The sequence below is a fragment of the Panthera uncia genome, chromosome X (genome assembly GCF_023721935.1).
Source record: "Panthera uncia isolate 11264 chromosome X, Puncia_PCG_1.0, whole genome shotgun sequence".
Taxonomy (NCBI): Eukaryota; Metazoa; Chordata; class Mammalia; order Carnivora; family Felidae; genus Panthera; species Panthera uncia.
Genome location: NC_064817.1, coordinates 82,427,741 through 82,433,740, shown reverse-complemented (window position 1 = coordinate 82,433,740; position 6,000 = coordinate 82,427,741).

The following is a 6,000-nucleotide window of genomic DNA, read 5'->3' as shown; positions in this document are numbered from 1 at the left end:
AGGAGATTCGGTCATGCAAACTGATTTGTTTCTGACTTTCCTCCTGGGGTTTGTTAATGACAATAGAGATTTTTTTTTTTAAGTGAATAGATCAAATAGCAGCAATGGGAAAACAAAACAAAACAAAACAAAAACAAAACAAAACAAAACAAAACACCACCTCCCATAAAATAGTGATAATTTGGACGTTTTGGCATCATTAAAACCACTTAGAACATATAACATTGAAATTGGTATAATCAGAATGGAGATTTGCAAACATTGTTAAAAAACACTTGTTAAAAAACAGTAAAAATTAGTGTAGTCATAATGGAATGGAAAACACAGTTTAAAAAGCGTTAAAAAATAGGAGCAAGAATAAACATTGTCAAATTCACATTGAGCCTCAAAGAATGAATAAAATGAGAAGGATATTTCTCTAAAGGTAACCATGGTAGATACAGAAAAGGGAATTCTTCCTATGATGATTTCTGAACAAACAGTCTAAGACTTACTGTTGCATTCAGCCCCATTAAACCAAACCTCAAGTGTAAATAATTTGTAAAATTATGGAGAATAAAACACTGTTTTATTCTTATTTTGAAAAGTAAAATGTTTTTAACTGAAAATATTTTTGAATATAAAGTATAATAAATTATTTTTAAAAATCATATTTTAGAAAACAATTATTGATACATCTATTTTGTCACTCCAACCAAATATTAATATTGAATAAATGTCTTGAGAATGGACACCCCTGTATTCTTCCTGACTATAGAGGAAAAGTTCTCAGTTTTTCCCAATTGAATATGATGTTAGGTGTGCGTTTTTCATATATGACCTTTATTGTATTCAGGTATATTCCTCTAAACCTACTATGTTGAGCATTTTTTTATGAATGGATGCTGTGTTTTGTCAAATGCTTTTTCTATGTCTATTGAAATGATCATATGGTTCTTATACTTTCTTTTATTAATGTGGTGTATCATGTTGATTGATTTGCAAATATTGAGCCACACTGGCATCCTGGGAATAAATCCCACTTGATCATGGTGAATGATTTTTTTTTGATGTATCATTGAATTCAGTTTGCTAGTATTGTTTTTAATGTTTAGTTTTGAGAAAGAGAGAGTGAGGGACAGGCAGAGAGAGACGGAGACACAGAATCTGAAGCAGGCTCCAGGCTCTGAGCTCCAGAGCTCCAGGCTCTGACCTGTCAGCACAGATCCCAGTTCGGGGCTAGAACCCACAAACCATGAGATCATGACCTTAGCCAAAGCTGGACACTTAACCAACTGATTAACAGGTGTCCCCAGTTTGCTAGTATTTTTTGAGAATTTTTGCATTCATGTTCATCAGGGATATTGGTGTATAGTTTTCATTTTTAGTGGAGTCTCCATCTGGTTTAGATATCAGGGTAATGCTGACTTCAGAGAATGAGTTTGGAAGTTTCCCTTCTTCTTATGTGTTTTGGAATAGTTTAAAAAGAGCAAGTATTAACTGTCCTTTAAATATTTGGTAGAATTCACCTGTGAAACCATCTGGTCCTTGTCTTTTGTTTGTTGGGAATTGTTTGGTTACTGATTCAATTCCTTTTCTTTCCTTTTCTTTTTTTTTTTCTTTTCTTCTCTTCTCTTCTCTTCTCTTCTCTTCCCTTTTCTTTTCTTTTCAAGAGAGAGAGAGCATGCACGAGCATCGGGGATGGGCAGAGGAAGAGGGAGAAAGAAAGAATCCCAAGCAGGCTCTGCACTGTCAGCAAGGAGCCCAATGTGGTCCTCGAACTCGAACTCACAAACTGTGAGATCACATCCTGAGCTGAAATCAAGCGTCAGACACTTAACTGACAGAGCCACCCAGGTGCCCCCTGATTCAATTTCTTAACTGGTTATAGGTCTAGTTAAGTTTTCTATTTCTTCCTATTTCAGTTTTAGTAAGTTATATATTTCTTGGAATTTATCTATTTCTTCTGGGTTGTCCAATGTTTTGGCATATAGATTTTCATAATATTCTCTTATAATCGTGTTTCTGTGGTATTGATTGTTTTTCCTTCTCTCTTGTTTGTGATTTTATTTATTTAGGTCCTTTCTGTTTTGCTTTTGATAAGGCTGGCTTGTGGTTTATCAATTTTGTTATTTTTCTTCAAAGACCCTGCACCTGATCTCTTTGTTCATTTTTTCCTTTAGTTTCTATATTATTTATTTCTGCTCTAATCTTTATTATTTCTTTCCTTCTGCTGGATTTAGACTTCTTTTGTTGTTGTTATCCTGGCTCCTTTAGGTGTAAAATTAGATTGTTTATTTGAGGTTTTTCTTGCTTCTTGAGGTAGGTCTGTATTTTTATATATTTCCCTCTTAGGACCACTTTTGCCGTATCCCAAAGTTTTAGGAACATTGTATTTTCATTTTCATTTGTTTCCATGTATATTTTATTTCTTCTGTGATTTCCTGGTTGACTCATTCATTATTCAGTAGTATGTTTTTTAACTTCCATGCATTTGTGGTTTTTCCAAATTTTTTCTTGTTGACTTCTAGTTTTATAGCGTTGTGGTCAGAAAAGGTGCATGGTATGATTTCAGTATTTTTGTATTTGTTGAGGTCTATTTTGTGACCTAATATGTAATCTATTCTGGAAAATGTTCCATGTGCACTTGAAAAGAATGTGTACTCTCCTGTTTTAGAAAGAAATATTATGAATATATCCATCTGGTTAAGTCTATCTGGTCCAGTGTGTCATTCAAAGCCATTGTGTTCTTGTTTATTTTCTGTTTAGATAAACTGTCCATTCATGTAAGTTTCGTGTTAAAATCCCCTACTATTATAATTATCAATTAATTCCTATATGTTGGTTATTAATTCTTTTATATGTTTAGGTGTATTCATGTTGGGTGCATAAATATTTACAATTGTTATATCTTCTGGTTGTTTTGTATACTTTATTATGATATAGTGCCCTTCTTTGTCTCTTGTTACAGTATTTGTTTTGAAGTCTAGTTTATCTGATACACCATTGCTACTCTGGCTTTCCTTTGACATCCATTTGTATTACAGATGTTTCTCCATCCCCTCACTTTCAATCTGAATGTGTCTTTAGGTCTAAAATTAGTCTCTTGTAGGCAGCCAATAGATGGATCTTGCTTTTTTAAAAAATCTATTCTGACACCCTATGTTTTTTGATTGGATTGTTTAGTCCATTTACGTTCAAAGTAATTATTGATAGTTATGTATTTAGTTCCATTTTATAACTTGCTTTTTCATTGTTTCTGGAAGTTTCTCTGATCATTTCTTCTCTTTGTCACTTTTGGTCTCTCCTTTGTACTCAAAGTGTCCCCTTTAATATTTCATGCAGGGCTGGTTTAGTGGTGACAAACTCCTTTAATTTTTGTTTGTCTGGGAAACTTTTTATCTCCCCTTTTACTCTGGATGATAGCCTTGCCGGATAGAATATTCCTGGCTCCAGATTTTTCCCATTCAGTGCTTTTAATATATCATGCCACTCCCTTTTGCCTTGCCAAGGTTCTGTTGAGAAGTCTCCAGCTAGCCTTGTGGGTCTTCCCTTGTGAGTTAAGTACTTCTTTATTCTTGCTGCTTTTAAGATTTTTCTTTGTCACTATATTTTACAAATTTAGTTTCATTTTTAGTATATGTGCTGCCAAAGCGAGCACTAATTCCAACATATCCTAGTGTTGGCCTGCTTTTTTTTATTTTGATGGGAGATTTAGGTGCCTCCTGGAATTGGATGTCTATTCCTTTTCCCAGATTAAAGAAATTTTCAGCTATTATTTCTTCAAATATTTTCTGCCCCCTTTACTCCCTCTTTTTCTTTTGAGGCTCCTATAATGCCAATGTTATTATGTTTAATGGAGTCACTGAATTTCCTAAGTGTATTCTTGCATTGCCTAGTTTTTCTTCCTCTTTTTTGTTCAGCTTTCTTATTTTCCATTATTTTGCCTTGTAGGTGACTAATTCATTCCTCTGCTTCTTCCAAACTGCTCTTCATTGCATAAACCCTGTTTCCAATCTCATTTCTTGCATTATTTATCTCTGATAGATTCTTCTTTAACTCTTTTATCTCTGCAGTATGTGTTTCACTGATGTCTTCTAGTTTTTTCTTAAGCCAATGAGTATCCTTAGGATTGTTGCTTTAAATTCTCCATAAGGCATGTTACTTAGATCTGTTTCACTTAGATCTCTGCTCGTGGCCTTATCTTGTTCTTTCATTTGTGATAAATTCCTCCATCTTTGCATTTTGTCCACATCTCTGCTTTCTGTGTTAGAAAAGCCAGTTATATCTCCTGCTTCTGAAAGTAATATCTTTATGAAGGAGAGGTGATAGAGTGCCCAGGGCTTGGTGCTTTAGGGTGCATCTCCAGTGTGTGCTGTTTGCTCTCTGATGTGTTTTGGCTTCTCTATCCTTCAAGCCAGTCATCTACAGAGGCTTCCCCTGCCTGCTGTGGGCAGTGTTTGGTCCCAGGTCTGAATGTGGTGAGTTTTAAGTAGTTGTCGTCTGGTCTACTTGTGAAATCAGACTTGGCACCACTTCTACCAGAACTTGCCCTGAAGAACTTGCTGGTTAGGAGATGTGGCTGGTTAGGGGGTGGCACATCCTCTAGTTGTCTAGGGGAGGTGCCCACCATACTGGGACTGAGGAAAGCTTGCTTTAGAAGGGCAGTACCACCAGAATGCAGAGGGGGGCACTTGGTGTAAGCAAGTTAGGCAGTCACTGTCAGCTCTGTACTGCTTCTTGATGGTGGCTTTGTGTTTATGCTGAGGGGCAGGGGAGAGAAATGGCACCAGCCAGCTCCTTTGTTCCCAGAGAGTTGTCTGCATGAACACGGCCTCTCAGAGATGTGCTCTGAAAAGAGCCAATAATATACCTACTGTGTGCCCAAGGTGTTCTTCAAATTTCTGTTTCCACAGTCTTCCCCTAGGTTGTTTGTCTGCGTTCTTTCCAGGAACAGTGCAGGGCCCTCTGGGCACTATCCCTATCAAGCCCCACTTTAAAACTCTAGGCTTTAAGCCCCACTGGTTGCAGGAACTCACAAAATTCATTCCCTCTCATTTTCCAAGCCAATGGCTTTTGGGAAACATTCTTTTGTGGTTCCCTATGTGCACCTCTCTCTCTCACCATTCTCTATGACCATAGCTCCTTCCCCTCTAAAGCACCCAACATCTGTTTCTCCCCTTAACCACATCTCCACATTTCCTAATTTATTTGATGAGGACTATTCTCTCCTTTTGGCTGTGGAGTTTGTTCTGTCCGTTTTCAGGCCAATTTCTGGATTATTTAGAATAATTTAATAGTTAACTAACTGTGTTTGTAGGACGAGATGAGCCTAGGGTCCTCCTACCCCACTGCTATCTTCCTCTCCTCTGTCTTATTTTTAATTTTTTGAAGATCCTCCATAGTGTTTTCCTCAGTGGATGCACCAATTTACATTCCCACCAACAGTGCAAGAATGTTCTGTGTTCACCACATCTTCGCCAACACTTGTTCTTGTGTTTTTTATTTTAGCCATTCTAAAAGGTGTGCAGTGATATCTCATTGTGTTTTCTTTTTAAAATTTGTTAACATTTATTTATTTTTGAGAGACAGAGTGACAGAGCATGAGTGGGGGAGGGGAAGAGAGAGAGAGGTAGACGTAGAATCCAAAGCAGGCTCCAGGCTCCAAGCTGTCAGTACAGGGCCCAATGCAGAGCTTGAACCCATGAACTGTGAGATGATGACCTGAGTCAAATGCGGATGCTTAACTGACTGAACAGCCAGGCACCCCTCATTGTGGTTTTGATTAGCCTTTCCCTTATGATGAATGATATATTTTTAATTTTTTTTCTTATTTTAAAATTTACATCCAAGTTAGCATATAGTGCAATAATGATTTCAGGAGTAGATTCCAGTGATTCATTCCCTATGTATAGTATCCAGTGCTCATCCCAACAAGTGTCTTCCTTAATGCCCCTTACCTATTTTGCCCAACCCCCTACCCACAACCTCTCCAGCAACCCTCAGTTTGTTCTCTATATT